The 18,419-nt window shown below is 36.0% G+C and overlaps 1 pseudogene; it reads right to left on the reverse strand.

Moving 5' to 3' along the window:
- Window positions 1-18,078: 18,078 nt before the first annotated feature.
- The window catches only part of LOC102496013 (U6 snRNA-associated Sm-like protein LSm3), a 976-nt pseudogene continuing 635 nt past the window's right edge, over window positions 18,079-18,419 (reverse strand).

Consider the following 18,419-nt stretch of genomic DNA (forward strand, 5'->3'; position numbering starts at 1 on the left):
TCAGCAGGGTGGTTGTTCTGTTTCTTGTGTAGACACAGGTTGCACATGCATCTACATTCACCTGGGAACTTGGCTGGAACTTGAGCGTGAAAGATAACTTCTTATATTTCAGAACCTCCCTTGATTTGATCTTTTTTATGGTTTAGCTTATATTTCTGATAATTCTATGTCTTTTTTTTAATTTTCTTCATTTCATTTTCTTTTATACATTCAATCAGATTATTACTTGGCTTACAAAGTGGGTATTTCAACAAGTGCACATTTCACCTTGATATTAATTACTTAGGAGACCAGCCTAAGCTTTTATAGCATAGTAGTTGTTTCCATAAGAATAGAAGCACAAGCTGCCAGGCCTCTAAAGTTTAGGCCTGAAACACAATGTTGCTTTCACTGTACTAAATCAATCAGAAGGCTAGCCCAGATTTAAGTTTAAAGAAAATAAACTCTAACTCATGATGAGAGAGTTATCTGCAGTTCTGGAAGCCACCTGACTGACTGTGGACTCATCCCCAAATATATAGGGATAGGAGGAATTCTTGAAGGCCAAATTGGCTACAGTAGCCAAAGAAATTTGGAAAATATGGATTAAATGAAGTAAAAGAGATTGGTTGGTTTTACCAGATTAAATTCTCAAAAACTTTAAAATGCTCATGATTATTATGTCTCTGGAAAGACAATATTATATGCAAAGTTTCCCAAGTTGATAGGACCACGGACCCCTTTTTCTTGTTTCTTTTTATCTTGGAAAAATAGTATCACTCAAAATAGAAAGTTTTCAATGATTCTTCTAGCCTTAAAACCTTTTGACTTCTAGACTGAATGGGTTTTTCCAGTTTGGATGAGGGGAAGCTGAGAGTCCTTGGTTTCAAGTTTCCCTTTTGCTCTAAATTCTCTTGAAAAAAATCTGTCTTCTCTTTTCCCTGGTTCCTTAACTGGCTTCTTTTGCTAACTCATATCTTCTGTTTGTTTTAATCCCACATTCTTTTTGTTTGGAGCGGTTCTTGCCTTTGCAAAGTGTTGGAGCATACCATTCAAAGTAAAGGAGAAGGACCGGCCTATGGCCACATGATGAACCGTTGTAGAATCCTAGCCCTAGTTGACAGAAAAACACACCAAATGTATGTGAATGCCCCCAATTCCAAGAGTATGGAGAAATGGAGGAGAAGAGAATGTACTATATACATGTCCTCTCTGTTCATTTCTCTCTGGTGTGTGCACATGCTCTCTGGCAATTAAAAGAAGAAAAAAGTGAAAAGAGTGGATCTTTAATGTCAATGGCACGGAAGTCACCATAATAACTTTGCAGACTGCAGAAAATAGACCTCTCTCAGTACCTTCCTGCTTTCTAAATTGAATTGTCTTTTTAGGTTGCCCGTTAGAGCCTCACCCACCCATTAGTGTGGCTAGATTCCTGGCCCATGTTCCTCATCATCCCCAGCTCATGGCCTGTATGGGTGAGAACATCATTACCTGAGTTGAGCTCCTGACTTACTAAGAACACTCAACAGGAACACAACAATGGAAGCAGATCCTTCTGTTCTCCAGTGCCCTGGAGGCTGCCTGGCATCCCAGAGAAACTCCTCATGGTCTCCTAAGAATCCTGCAGGTCAGGGCTGTCTTGAAAGGTAAGTCCCCATAAAGGCACAAATGCTTGCAATTTTGTGGATGAAAGACAACTTTACCAGGGCCTGGCTCATAGTCCCAGTATGTGGTTGTTCAGTAAATGAATCCCCATATTAGAAGTGAAGTCCAGGGAGCACATCTGAAAATTAAGTAACTTTCATACCCATGAAAATTACCATGTTAAGATCTTTCCCACATGCACAATAGACTAACGACCAAAGAGAAATCTAGAAAGTGAGAGAAAACTGGAAAGTAAAATTGAAAGGTCGAAATAAATGGCTTTAGAGGTTTTCTTTCATCTAGTCTGCAAAGCTTTTTTCTGCACCATGATTTCTACTCCCTTTCTTTTTTTTCTTAACAAATATAGTTAGTTGTATTTCTTCCCCCATGGGATGGGCAAAAATACAACCAGAGATCATTGGTTTTAATTATCTGTGACCTCTGAGTTCCCTTTAACTATTCAATTGTTGCTTTAGTATCTATGGAAAACACAGAGAACTAGAAAGAAAATAAGACTTGCTCTAATCTCATCATCCAAAAATAACATTTTTAATATTTGAGCATATTTTCTTTCAGAATTTTATTCAGCATGTTCTCAACTACATATGTGTAGCTGCTGGTGGGAATATAAATTAGAACAGCTACTGTAGAAAATAATATCAAGTTTCTTTAAAAACCTACAACTAAACCTGCTGTGTGACCTGTTAATCACACTGCTTGGTATTACCAAAAGGATATGAAAACAGTCAGAAGGATACTTGCACATCCATGTTTATCACAATTGCTAAGACATGGAATCAACCTAAATGCCCAAGAACTGATGAATGGATTGAAAAAAATGAGGCACATATACACTGTGGAATACTATTCAGCTCTAAGGAATGATGAGACCCTTACATTTGATTCAAAGTAGATGAATATAGAAGATTTCATGCTAAGTGGAGTGAGCTAGACTATGATAGAGAAACATTGTATATCCCCACTCAATGTACCAAATATCTGTGCTCTATGCAAAAATGGAAAGATCTGAAGATATGATAATAAGGAGTATAAGTGTAAATACTAGAGACTGTATAGGAGGGAAGTAGGTATTAGTGGATAGGTGGTAGGGTGCTCAGGGAACAAACACTTAAAGACAGAAGAATGTAAATTTCTCTGTTGAAAATGATGCATATAATAATATCCTTGATTAGATGATTACATACAGTGTGGATACTTTGGAAATCTATATTGTGTGCTACAGAAAAGTATAAAAATTGTGTATAAGTAAATCATAAAATAAATTTTAAAAGATATTTCCAGGGGCTAGCATATGGTGTGATGGTTAAAGTGTTGGACTCCCACATGGCCAACCATGGTTCAAGTTCTGGACCTGTGACTTGAGGATCATGATGGGCACGTGTGCACATGGGCCCAGAATCCCGTGAGGAGAGTAGAGAAGATGGTATTGTTGCAAGGCTATACACCCTGGGGGGGAGGGGGGATGATTTCTCACCTTCCGTCTCACTGCCACTCTCTGTGTCTACCTCTGGCATGTGCACACACCCTATGTGGGAACCTAGAGAAAAAAACCTACTGTATGTGCAACATTTCTGTATTTTTGAGGTTGTCTCAAAATAAAATTAATTTAGAAAATACATTTATAGATTCAACTGCTGTGGTGAAGGTGATAGAGTGCTTCTGGATAATCCTGAAGCCACATGGGAGGCCTGGGTTTGGATCTCGATCCTGGCTGACTGAATGGCTGTGGCATGAGGATATCCAGTCAAAGATCCTGTCTCTGTCTTTCTATCTACCTATCTGTATGCTGTGGTTGAGATAATGGTTTGTCTCCAAAAGGTTCATGGTTTGGAATTTGGCTGAGGTGTACTAGTATTCAGAGATGGTAAGACCTTAATGAAGTGAGACCTAGTGAGTGGTGTTTGGGTCATAGAGGACATCATCCTCATGAATATATTAATTCTGGGAATTGAGATTTCTAGCTCACATGAAAAGCAGTTAGTTACCACCAGAACAACTTGTTATAAAAGGACAATGACTGCTGACTAGTCTCTCTTTGCACTGTCCTCAGATTCCATCTACCCTGTTGTGATGTAAACACAGAGTAGCCAAGTGCTGATCCCACACCTCTAGATTCTATAGCTATTAAACTGTAAGCCAAATAAACCTCTATTCTTCATAGTTACTCAGTCTTAGGTATCTCTGTTAGCAACAATAGCAGACAGAGAATTTCAAAAAGGTCATGGAAAAATAGAATTAAAGTACAAGTTTATTTTGGTACAAAGCAAAATTGAAAGCCATGTACATCTTTTTCGTAATATTCATTTTTCCATAAATTTTTCGGAGACTGTGGATATGCACACTACACTGACTGTATATACAATAAACACACACATATGTATTTATAACAGAATCAAGAACACATTGTATATGCAATTCTGTGTCCTATTATTTTCATGCAGAGAACTCAATTATTTTGTCTGTATGATATTCTATCTCTGCATAATTTTTCCTCTTATTTGTATTCGTCAGTTATTTCCCACATCCATTATAAATATGTTTATACAAACCTTTGTGTCTCTGATTATTTCATGAAACAATATTTCTAAACAATGGTATTACCTAAATATATATATATATATTTTTTGAGAGGTTTTCGCTATAGGGCGCGTGCGCTTGCCAGACAGACAGAGAGAGACAGAGAGACAGAAAGTGAGAAATCACCCCCCCAGGGGGGATGGTCACACCACAATCCCTTCTCCTCCATTCTCCTCTTGGGATCTTGGGCACTCACACACACGTGCCCGGCGTGAGGTTTAAGCCACCGGGTCTGGGACGCGAACCGTGGTCGACTACGTGGGAGTCCAGTGACATAGCCATTACGCTAACTGCTGGTTCCCAATATATATATTTTTAAATTGAAGCTCATGATATACACTGTGTAATTACACTTCAGAAAAGTTGTATGCAACTTTATTCCAACTAGTAGCATATAAGTGACTACATCATCATTGCACTACTAATATTAACAATTATTTTATTCTTTTTAATACAAAAAAAAAGTGGTGAACTGATTCCATTACCACGTGGTTAAGGAAGGTAGATCTCACACGACCTACCATGCAATCAAATCCTGGCCCTAGTAGCTTGGAAAATACTTGCTGAGTATGTCTGTGCATGTGCCCCATCTGACAAGATGGAGAAATGGGGAAAAAGGGATTGGGTAAGACCATGCTCATTGGAGAGTGCTTTCTTCCTTTCTCTTTCTCTCAGTCTTTCTGTCTCTCTCTGGCAAATGCACATACACTCTGGCAAATTTTTTAAGAAATGGTGTAACTGGTTTTCATGCTTATTATCATCTCATTGACTAGTAATAAAGCAAATGACATGGGCCAGCAGCTGGCATGGTGGTTAAGGTGCTGGATTCCCACATGTCTAACAGTGGTTAGAGTCCCAGACTCAGTGGCTTAAAAAATGATACCTGGCACGTGTGTATGTGTGCCAAAAATCCTGAGAGGAGATGGAGGAGAAGGAATTGTTGTGTGGCCATCCCTTCTAGGCTAGGGGGTGATTTCTCACTTTCCCTCGTGCCCTATGGCAAAAACAAATAACAAACAAAAGGAAAACATTTTGAACATGTCTATTTGGCTTCTTTCGTTTCTTTTACTAAACATGTAGTCATATCCTTACATAAGAATTTTTCTTATGCTTTACTTAATGCATTTAATTTCCTCTATATAGGATGTGTATATGTTCCTTCAATATTTTTGAAAATTTTTTTTCAAATTGTCACTTGCTAAGTTTTTTATGTAATCTAATTCACTTTTTTCTTTTAATCTTTTGTTTCTTCTACTTAAAAAAAAAGATTTTCCTAATTCCTGCATCAATTAAATGTCTACTTAACCTTTTTCTCATTCTGTAGTCCTTTATTTCTATACTTCAATCTTTTATTCAATAGGAATTTAGTTGTAAGCTGGTAAGTGTGGATGGGGATTTTTCTCCCAGCTCCCCAGGATGACCACCTGTCAGTTCATCCTTGCTCAGATGGCCAGGGATCTTTCAGAACTTACTACTTTGAAGTTTTAATCTGTATGTTTGAATTATAGCTTTAATATATATTCATATTTAGTAGAGTAAACCCCTTCTCTTTACTTTTATCTAGTTTTGCTACATCATTCTTCCAGATGAACTATGGAATCATTCTCTCATATTCGAAGGGATTTATTTTAAAACTAAGAGCTACAATGCACAATTTTCCCATCCAAAACCACAGGATTTACTCAGGATCTTTACATTGCTAAACAAACTTGGGAAATTTTTGTCTATAAGTTTCAAGCATTTCTTGTCACTACTGGGTTTAGCATACGTTTTCTGCTGCTGCTGGGATGTTTTTCCTTTTACTCCACTGTATCTTTTAACTGGACACTGCTGACATTTGGAAAATCTGCTGATTGATGCCTATTTGTCTGATATCAGACAATTTTGCAGCACTTTCTTATCAATTCTAAACAATTTTCCATTAGTTAAGGTTTTCTAGCCACATAATCATAACATCTGCAAATAGTGGTAACTGTCCCTTCTCTTAGTCAATACTTACTCATCTACTTTCTGTTACATGTTTTAGTCTCATAGCATGAGTGGGCAGCCCTGTTTCTTCATGATATTTAATGGAAATACTTCTTGTGTTTTATTATTAACTATAATGTAAGCTATTGGTACGACTTAGAGCTTCTGTATAATCTTAACAGTATCCTACTAGTCCCAGCTTCCTAATTTTGTTTTTTAAATTTGCCAAAGTTTATACATGTTTGCTGGAGAGAGAGAAGGAAAGAGAGTAAGAAAGTACCCCCCATGGAGGATGACCATTCCACAATCTCTTCTCTTCCACTTCTCCTTTTGGGTTTTTAGACAGAAATGCACACACACCAGGTATGTTTCTCAAACTGCAAAGTCTCAGCTGCACAATCAGCCATGTGGGATCCAACTGCTCCAACCATCATGCCACTGGCTGGTCCCTAAATATTTTTAAAGTAGAAGGGGTGTCAAATTATGTCGAATGCCTTTTTAACACCTAATGAGATTAGCAGAAATTCTATTATACTACCATGCTTCATTGATTATAAACTGCATTGTAATTTCAGAGATGTTAAAACTTGAAACATAAAAGTTACATTATAAAATTAAGATAGATGTCCTAATTTTTTTTAAAGAGATTTTTACTATAGTGCATGTGTGCTCTCCTGAGACAGAGAGACTGAAAGTGAGAAATCACCCCCTAAAGGGGTATGACCATGCCACAATCCCTTCTTCTCCATTCTCTTAGGATCTTGGGGACACATGCACATGCACCCAGTGTGAGTTTTAAGCTGCCGGTTCCAGGAGTGAAATCACGGTGGGATCCCACATGTGGGAGTACAGCGACATAATCATTATTTCATGTGCTGGTCCCAGATGTCCTAATCTTAAACTATTACAAACAAGCTTTGCTATTTCATGGAGAAATGTGCTTTTTATTTAATGATTTTTTAAATGTGCTTTTTGTTTAATTTTAATTTGGAATTTTAAAACTTATATTTACATATAATATATTATGGTTCTTTTTATGTGCTATATTTATAAGATTTTTATATTAGTGTATCTCTAGTTTCATAAAATGAACCAGTTAGATTTCTAATTTTTCTTTTCTCAGGAATTATTTATATAGCATAAGAATTAGAATCCTTGAAAAACTGAAATATCACAGTAGTAAAAGTTTTTGTTCCAGAGACTTAAGAAATAATATTTTAACAAATTATTTATTTTCATGGTTATAGAGATTTGATTTTCTATTTCTTCAGCAAAAGTTAATCTTTTATATTTTTCTGAAAAGTCGTATTTTTCTTCGATTTTTTTTACCTTTTTTTTTTTAAACTTGAAACATAAAAGTTACATTATAAAATTAAGATAGATGTCCTAATTTTTTTTAAAGAGATTTTTACTATAGTGCATGTGTGCTCTCCTGAGACAGAGAGACTGAAAGTGAGAAATCACCCCCTAAAGGGGTATGACCATGCCACAATCCCTTCTTCTCCATTCTCTTAGGATCTTGGGGACACATGCACATGCACCCAGTGTGAGTTTTAAGCTGCCGGTTCCAGGAGTGAAATCACGGTGGGATCCCACATGTGGGAGTACAGCGACATAATCATTATTTCATGTGCTGGTCCCAGATGTCCTAATCTTAAACTATTACAAACAAGCTTTGCTATTTCATGGAGAAATGTGCTTTTTATTTAATGATTTTTTAAATGTGCTTTTTGTTTAATTTTAATTTGGAATTTTAAAACTTATATTTACATATAATATATTATGGTTCTTTTTATGTGCTATATTTATAAGATTTTTATATTAGTGTATCTCTAGTTTCATAAAATGAACCAGTTAGATTTCTAATTTTTCTTTTCTCAGGAATTATTTATATAGCATAAGAATTAGAATCCTTGAAAAACTGAAATATCACAGTAGTAAAAGTTTTTGTTCCAGAGACTTAAGAAATAATATTTTAACAAATTATTTATTTTCATGGTTATAGAGATTTGATTTTCTATTTCTTCAGCAAAAGTTAATCTTTTATATTTTTCTGAAAAGTCGTATTTTTCTTCGATTTTTTTTACCTTTTTTTTTTTTCTGGAGAGGTTTTTGCTATAGGGCACATGAGCACATCAGAACGACAGAGAGAAACAGAGAGACAGAAAGCGAGAAATCACCCCCCATGGGGGATGGTCATACCGCAATCCCTTCTCCTCCATTCTCCTCTCAGGATCTTGGGCACGCACGCACATACGCCTGGCGTGAGTTTAAGCCACTGGGTCCGGGACTCAAACTGTGGTCCACTACATGGGAGTCCAACGACATAGCCATTATGCCAACTGCTGGCCCATTTTTCTTTTTTAAAGTCTGTATCTCTTTATCTATTCCCTTGTTTATCCTTAATGCTTTGTTCTTTTTTCTTACTTACATTTGTGATTTTCCTTTGTCATTTAAAGCACATCATTAGATTTACTACTTTTTTTATTTATTATTAATCCTTGATCTTTAGTGCTCCTTTCTTCTGCCAGATTTTAATAATTTCTGAGATTGCTTAGTGATTGGTTTACTTCAGTTTTTATTATGTAATTATGTTGCTATTGTTACATTATTTAACACTACAAATATACCAATGAAGAAAATAGGCCATGTCACATCCATTTTGATATGTAATATTTTCACTTTTATTACTTTCCAAAAAGCCTGTTCATTATTTTCTACAAACCTGTTTTGATTTCCCTTTTGAAACAATAATTATTTAGAAACATAATCAATAATTATTTTTAATGTTTTTGCTAGTTGATCACTTATTTAGGATTTTGGTTTATATATTTCTTTCTCTGTGTGTTTCCCTCCTCTACTCCATTTTTTGTTTTATTAATACTACAGTGTAACTGGAAAATTATTTCTAGTTTTAGAAAGTTTTAATTTATTTTTGTTTCTGAAGGCACTATTATAAGATCAATTGTAGGTATGTTACATGCATGTTTGAAAAGATGCAATCTCAGTTAGTAGGGTATAAAACATTTACTATACCAATTAATTTGGTCTTTTAAACTATAGTGCACAGCTTCTTATATTTATTTGTCCTGTACAATAACTATTAAATACTGGAAGGGACATTTCTCACAACCAGAAACTGGTGTTTCTCTATTATATCTCCTGTTTTTGCTTTTTATAGTTCATGTAAGTCACGTGGTATAAATTGGTATATATTGCTTTTGTACTTTCATTGTAGATTTCATCTTTTATCATTATAAAAAGACTCTTTATATACTATTTGCCTTGCAATCCACTTTGTGTGAAATTGCCACTGATTCCCTTTGGTTTGCATTTCCCTGGTAAATCTTTTCTCATTTTTAATGGTAGAATTTCCACATCATTTTGTTGTACAATATGGATGGGTATTTTATAACTATTCAAAGTCTTTTTTTTTTTGGAGAGGTTTTTGCTATAGGGCCCATGCGCTTGCCAGACAGACAGAGAAAGACAGAGAGACAGAGAGCGAGAAATCACCCCCCAGGGGGATGGCCATGCCGCAACCCCTCCTCTTTCATTCTCCTCGTGGGATCTTGGGCACACATGCACATGTGCCCGGCATGAGTTTTAAGCCACCAGGTCCGGGACGCAAACCGTAGTCGACTACATGGGAGTTCAGCAACATAGCCATTATACTAACCGCTGTTCCCTCAAAGTCATTTTTTTTTAAAGATTTATTTATTTATTTAATTCCATTTGTTATTGTTATTTTTAAAATTTGACTAAAGAGAGAGAGAAAGGGAAGGCAAGAAAGCAAGCCACCAGGTCTGGGACTTGAACCATGGTCAGCAACATGGGAATCCAGCACCCTTATCCATCATACCACCTGCCAGCCCCTCAAAGTCATTTATTTTTAAAAGTCATTTATTCTGGATTCTGCTTTTAAATTCCTTTCACACTTTATTTTTTTGTTATATGATTATACTTTATTTGTTTTTATCTGCTTCTTTACTTAAATGATATAGATGGTGCTTTTATCTTTACCAACGCTTATCTTTAACTTTTCTCTAGATTATTTTTATTATATATTTGTTTAAATATTAATACTTAAATTTCTTTGACTCCCTGACTCAAAAAAATACCAGTTTTTATACATTTATTGCCTTGGATTGTCCCTTGTTTTTCAGTTTTTTTATTTAGCTTCAAGGTTAGACCCAACCATCATTGGTATTTTCTTCTAATTTTGCAAATAGGTTTATAAAATTATTTAAACTTGATTGCATTCTTCAAAAAATATATATTAAGCATATACTACAGACCAGTGTTTTATAACATTGAGTATAAAACAGTGAACTAGTTTGACAAAATCCTGACCTCATGGAGCTTAAGTTTTAGTAGAGAATATAGACAATAAATATACAATAAGTAGTAAACAAATAATTCCAGCTAATGGTTACTGCGATGAGGGAGGAAAACAAATAAACAAAATAATGGAATATAATAATTAGGTTGTCATTAGCTTGGGTGGTTGGGGGGCCTCTTTGTAGAGATGATACCTGATCAGTGACCCAAATAAACAGGGCCAGTCATGTATAGATCTGGGAAAGAACCCCAAGCAGGGGGAGAAAGTGATAGCTTGGAATGGTTAATAAAAAGAAAAAAGGATAATGAAGCTTGGGACTGGCAGGTGGCACAGTGGTTAAGTGTGCTGGACTCCCACATGGCTGACTACGGTTCAAGTCCTGGACCTGGTGGCTTGCTTTCTCACTTGCCCTTTCTCTCTCACTCTGTCCCTCTCTGGTCAAATATAAATAAATAAATAAATAAATAAATAAATAAATAAATACTTGGAAAAAAAAAGAGTAGTAAAGCTAAAGTACATTGAATTGTAGAAATGGTGGCCCACAGCCGTGGTACAGTTTGTTGGGATCAGAATGAGGAATAAAGAACTTGATCTCTAAGAAGCAGGGTTGTGTTTTTCAATCTGCCTTGTGGCTCAGTGAAGTACTGGCATACCAGCTGTCCGTTGTTCCAACTCCCATGGATTAAAGCAGCTTCTGAACAGATCTGTTGAAGAATTTTAAAAACCAGAACACTTCTTAAGCTTTGCTCTTTTTGAGGCCAGCAGGTGGTGTTAAGTTTAAGGAAATGGATCCCACATGGCTGACCCCACAGTTCGAGTCCTGGACCCAGAGACTTGAAAGTCATGCTGGACTGGGACCAGCAGTAGGTGTAATGACTATGTCACTGGGCTCCCATGTAGTCGACCGTGGTTCGCGTCCTGGACCCAGTGACTTAAACTCGCTCCAGGCATGTGTGCATGCTTGCCCAAGATCCCAAGAGGAGAGTGGAGGAGAAGGGATTGCGGCGTGACCATCCTCCCTGGGAAGTGATTTCTTGCTTTCTGTCTCTCTGTCTTTCTGTGTTTCTGGCAAGTGTATGCACCCTATAGCAAAAACCTCTCCAAAATATAAAAAGAAAATCATGCTGGATGCATCTGCATGTATGCCCAAAATCTCAAGAGGAGACTAGAAAAGAAGGTACTGTGGTGTGGACACCTTCCAGGGGTGATTTGTCTCTCTCTAAATCCCACCTTTTTGTCTCTCTCTGGCAAGCGCACATACCCTATAGCAAAACTTTAAAAAAATAAATAAATCTTTCTTCTTATTAGATCACATCACTGCTGACTACAGAGATGAGATTTCAGGAATCACACAAGACAGTAAATATTGTCTTTGCAAAATAGTCCATACGTTTCACTAAATGAATTAACGATGGCATTCCCCAACTAGCAACTTCATCAAGCCACAAAAAGAATCTGACTTCTAAAATTATCACATTATAATATTCAAAATATCTAGTTCTAAGTGAAAATTTTAAAGCATACATAGATACAAGAAAAATATAAGAAATTAATAGAAAATATTACTGAGGAAGCCCAGACATTAAACATACTAGACAAAGACTTAAAATAACTATTTTATAATGTGCCAAGAACTGACAGAAACTGTAAACAAACTAAAGAAAATCAAGAAAATTATGTATGAACAAGTAAAGAATTTCTATAAAGTCATAGCAATAATACAAAAGTAATAAAATAGGAATTCTGGAGCTCAAAATTATAACACGTGAAACAAAAATATCACTAGATGGGCTCAAAGCAGATTTGAACAAACAAAAGAAGTAATCAGGGAACCAGCAGTTAGCATAATGGCTATGTCACTGGACTCCCATGTAGTCAACCAGCGGTTCGAGTCCCGGACCCGGTGGCTTAAACTCACGCTGGGCACGTGTGTGTGCATGCCCAAGATCCCGAGAGGAGAATGGAGGAGAAAGGATTGTGGTGTGGCCACCCCCCCTGGGGGGTGATTTCTCACTTTCTGTCTCTCTGTCTCTCTGTGTCTTTCTGGCGAGCGCACGCACCATATAGCAAAAACCCCTCCAAAAAAAAAAAAGTAATCAGCAAGTTAGTGTTATTTAAATTACCCAGTCTGTGGAGTAAAAAGAAAAGAGAATAAAGAAAAATGAACTGAGTCAATGGGACATCATGAAATACACTAACATATGATTCCTTAAACTTCCAGAAGAAAAAGAGAAAGGGACAGCAAAAATATTTCAAGAAATAACGGCGAGGGCCAGCAGATGGTGTGATGGTTACATCTCTGGACACCGACTGCAATCCTAGCTCTTGACCCAGCAGCTTGAAACTCACACCGGGCATGTGTGCATGCGTGCCCAAAGTCCCAAGAACAGAATGGAGAAGTAATTAAAACATGACCATCTCGCTTGGGGCAGGGGGTGACTTCTCACTTTCTATCTCTCTGCCTCTGGCAAGTGCACATACCCAATAGCAAAAATCTATCTTTCAAAACAAACAACAAATAAAGAAAGAATGGCTGTAAAGTTCCCAAATTTGATGAAAGGCATGAATACATACATCAAAAAAGTTCAGCAAACTCCAAGGAGGATAAACTTGAAGAGGTTTTCACCCTGACACATTGTAATAAATTGTCAAAAAACAAAACACAGAAAAATAATCTCTCAGGAATAAGGGGAAAATGACTTAGAAAAATGACTTATAAGGTATAAGTGGTCCTTACTAACATTAACAACCAATTTCTCGTCAGAAACCATAAAGAATAGATAGCAGTAGAATAATGTATTTAAAGTGCTGATAGGGGAAATAAAAGTCAAGGAAATATTCTGTACCTGGCAAAAACCATCCTTCAAAAATGAAAGAGAGAGAGAAGTAAGTTCAAGAGATCCATAGTACAATATTTTGACTCTGGTTAATAACAATTTATTTTATTTTTTAAATTGCTGAAAGTAGATGTTCAGAGCTTTCACCACAAAAAAAAAAAAACTGCTACGTATGTGAAGTAATGTATATGTTAATTAGCTTGATTTAGCCATTTTATGATGTATACATATTTCAAAACCTGTTGTACACATGATTTTACATATAGAAAATTTCAAGACACACAAACACTCAAATACTATTACTAATGAACAAAATCTACAAGCTTGCAAAAATTAGTTGTGTTTCTATACACCAGCCATAAAAGAACTTAAGAAATAAAAAAAGAAAAGAATCAAACAATTTCCTTTACAATAGCAGTCAAAAGAATAAAATACTTAGAAATTAATTTACAAATTTACAAATTATTTCTGAAAGATGTTAAAGAAAACTTAAGTAAATAGGAAAGAATTAAATTTTATGGACTTAGTAATGACAAAATGTCAGTATTTGTGGATTCAATTCAATGCCTATCAAAACTACAATGGCTAATTTTATGGAAATGGCAAAGATAATTCTAAAATTTATATGAAATTATGAGAAGACTCAATCAAAACAACACTGAAAAAGAAAAAATTTGAAGGACTCACACTTCCTGATTTCAAAACTTACTACCAAGCTACAGTAATCAAACCCAGATGGTTTTGGTTTTTTCCCCTCTCTTTCTTGCATGTAGTTCTCAAAATAACTATAGACTATGCAGGAAATGCAATATTCTGAGAGAAGGAAGATCTGTTTGAAATAGCCCAGCACTGTTCTTGCCCCTCCCAGGGAATTTAACATCTTGAATTAGGGAAGAACTGCCTGAGACAGCCCAAGTTTTATTCCTATCACCTGTTAGTGGGTGGTTTTTTTTTTTTTTTTTTTTTGGGGGGGGGGTTGTTTGTTTTATTTCAATTTAATTTCATCTTTATGTTTTGGAAAATTTCATACATTTAATCACTGTGAATCATTACAGTATACCTAATGAATGTTCCCCGTAATGAATACATTGTTTATTGTTCCAATCAAAAGCATTTTATCATAAACATTATAATCAACAAATTTCTTTCCATTTTGGGTGTTCTTAAAGGCTTTGTTCAGTGAGTCCTGTGTCCCCTGAGGTACATGCAAAGGGTGGGTTGCCTCTCAGGGTTTCTCAGCTGGGATTTCAGTCAAGTTTGAACACAGTCAAGTTTCAATCCTCTGTAGACAGTTTTCTTAAGCCTTGAAGGACTGGACAGTGAATCTTGGGCTTCCTCTGTCTTTTGCTTTCCCTCTGTAATAAAATCACTTCTCATGGTATGTTGCATATGAATGTGTTCTGCCTTACTAGACTCAAGCAATTGCTAAAAACTATCATCCAATATACAGTGGGCATTAATCTTTGGACTTCCATTTCTTATAGTTGACATAGTGATAACCTTTGCTATCCTCCACACAGTAAGTAGTAGTACTTCCTTGGGATTGGTTATTAGTGAACCTGCATCATAAACCTAAATATGAGTTTAAACTTTACAACTATTAGAAAAAAACATAGAAATAAACTTTTACAACCTCATATTCAGCAGCAAATTTTTAGATTTCACACCAAAAGCAAAAGCAACAAGGAAAAATTAGATAAATTGGACTTCATAGAAATAAAAGAAAAAAACTTTGGTGAATCAAAGGACAATCAGCAGAGTGGAAGGCAACCTACAGAAGGGTAAAAATTTTGCATTTATATATCTGATAAAGGATTAATATCCAGATTTTACAAAGAACCCTTACAATGGAAAAACAAAAAGGGAAACAACCCAATTTAAAAATGAATGATTTACCTGAATAGACATTTCTTCAAATAACTAGTAATATAAAATGAGATGTTCAACATTTTCAACATTATTGGTCTTTAAAGGAAATAGAAATCAAAACTACAGTGATATATCATTTTACATTTACTGGGATGGCTCTAATTTTCAAAAATGGAGATAAAATATTATGTGTTGATAAAAATGTAGAGAAATTTAAACTCACATACATTGCTGGCCAAATGTAAAATAGTACAGCCACTATGTAATGTAGCTTGGCAGTTTCTCAAAAAAGTAAAGTACATATAGCTAAACATAAGTATAGTTACCATGTGATACAGAAGTTCTACTCTTCGAGTATGTATCCAAGAGAAATAAAAATATATGTCCATAGAGACACTTCCATATAAATATTTATAGCAGCATTATTCATAATAGCCAAAAGGTGGAAATAATTCCTGTGTCCATCAACAGATAAATGGATAAGCAAATTGTGATATACACACAATGGAATATTATTCAACTACAAAAAGAAAAGCAATACTTATACATAGTATAACTTGGATAGATTTCAAAAATCATATGCTAAGAGAAAGAAGTCAGACATGAAAGGTCACATAGTGCATAATTCCTTTTATATGAAACATTCAGAATAGACAAATAGAGACAGAAAGCAGATTAGTGGTTGCTAAGAAGTTGGGGAGGGAAAGTAAAATTGGGAGTGATTATTTAATTAGCATGGAATTTTCTTCTGGGTTGATAAGATTTTACAACTAGATGGAGCTGGTGGTTGCACAGCATTGTAAATGCCCTAAATGCCACTGAATTGTATGTTTCAATTGGTTAATAGCACACTGTGTAATTTTATTTCTTTAAAAAACACACATAAACATATAATTTTGCTATTTTATAATTCTGGAGAGTGGAAGTCCAAAATCAGTCTCATCGGATTAAACTGGATGTCACAGTGGCTGGTTCTTTCTGGAGGCTCTGAGGGGAAAATATATTTCTTTGCCTTTTTTCAACGTCTAGACAATACCTGCATTTCCTGGGTAATGGCCTCGTCCTCACTTCGTTCCAACTTCTTGTTTCCATTATCACTGCTCCTACTAATCTCTCTAGGTCTGATTCTCCTGTCATTCTCTAGCTAACAATCTAGTAATTATATTAAGTTCATCCAGAATAATCTCTTTATCTCAAAATCCTTTAATTAATCATGTCTAACAAGTGCCTTTTACCATATAAAGTAACATATTCACATATTTCAAGGATAAGGAGATGGACATCTATGAAAGACCCATTATTCAACCTACCACAAAAACTAGATAGATACATAAATGTTGGTTCTTTTGCATACAATGGCCTTTTAAAAAGTAGAAGCAGAAGGCTAGTTATGTAGCATAGTGGTAATGCTCTGCCCAAGAGAACCTAGATGCCCCCATGTGATTGCAGTTTAAATCCTCCACCTGGTCAGGTTGAAACAAATTGAGTATTAGCATGAGTGCTCAAGATCAGACGAACTGAAGGACTGGAAGAGGGAATCATGGTATGATTAGACCTTATCAAGTGTGCTCATGTCTCTCCCTTTGTCTTTATCTCTGTCATTCTCACTTTCATAATAAAAAGTACATATTCTATTACAAATGAAGAAAAAAATAGAAACAAAGTATGAATACCCACAACCCTCCTTTTATGTCATGACTTCCTCGTTATGAAGGTTTTACTTTTGACTCTTTTTTTTTTTTTTTTTTTTTGGAGAGGTTTTTTTGTTATAGGGTGCGTGCGCTCGCCAGAAAGACAGAGAAAACCAGAGAGACAGAAAGTGAGAAATCACCCCCCATGGGGGATGGCCATGCCTCAATCCCTTCTCCTCCATTCTCCTCTTGGGATCTTGGCATACACACACACCTGGCATGAGTTTAAGCCACTAGGTCCAGGACTCAAACCTCTGTCGTCTACATGGGAGTCCAGCGACATAGCCATTACTCCAACTGTTGGTCCCAATTCTTTTTTTTTTTTTTTCCAAGAGAGATTCTTGCTATAGGGCACATGCGCTCACCTGAGAGACAGAGAGAGACAGAAAGTGAGGAATCACCACCTGGAGGTGGATAGCCACACCACAATCCCTTCTCCTCTATTCTCCTCTCAAGATTTTGGGCATGCATGCACATGCACATGCATCTGGCACGAGTTTAAGCTGCTGGGTCCAGGACTCAAACCATGAATGACTATATGGGAGTCCGGCAACATAAACATACCATTTGCTGGTCCCAACTCATCCTTCTTAAAAAAGAAAGGTATATAGTGATTATATTGTCTAATTGTCCTAGTAAAAGGATAAAACTATTGAGATACAAAGTTTTGTTTGAAAAGATTTGCAAATATTGCTGTATTGTTTTTTGTTACATACTATAGCAGAGGACAAAGATAAGTCAGAAAAAAGATTGTTCACTTGTAGTCAGGAAACCTGATTGGGGAGTGGTAGGGATGTCTTTAATTCTTTTTAGTTTCTGAATGTTTGCCAGCACATTTTAAAAAGAAATGAAAAAGTAGACATCAAATTTAATTGAAAAGAAATCAGAAATTGTCTGTAAGAACAAAGGAGCAAAGTAATTCCTAAGAGTTTGCATCTTAGCAATCATATTTATTGGAAGAGTTGGAGAAAAATTAAAATGCCATCAGTTTAAGAAATTGTGAGTTATCTATAAATCAGCTCATTTAGGAGTGAAAGAATCCTCAGATCATATCAAAATGTATGCATCTTTCTCCTTTGAAGGTCTTGTACACTTAAAGAAGTAACTGAACAGAGTCTCCTATTTTCCCATACAGAACACATTCTTTGCTTTAGCCAGATCTCAATGAATGGGCAACTAGTACAACACCATCTCCCGGGATGAAAAGCATCGAAATATTCTATTTTGTTGATTTATATATCTCCTCATATGTTTCTTCATCAGTTTTTTGTTTTTTGGGGTTTTTTTGAGAGGTTTTCGCTGTAGGGCACGTGTGCTCGCCAGACAGACAGAGACATAGAGACCGAAAGTGAGAAATCACCCCCCAGGGGGGATGGTCACGTCGCAATCCCTTCTCCTCCATTCTCCTCTCGGGATCTTGGGCACGCACACACACACACACACACACACGCGCGCGCGCGCGCCCGGCGTGAGTTTTAAGCCACTGGGTCC

Source organism: Tupaia chinensis, unplaced genomic scaffold (assembly GCF_000334495.1).
Source record: "Tupaia chinensis unplaced genomic scaffold, TupChi_1.0 Scaffold147282_1, whole genome shotgun sequence".
NCBI classification, from domain to species: Eukaryota; Metazoa; Chordata; class Mammalia; order Scandentia; family Tupaiidae; genus Tupaia; species Tupaia belangeri.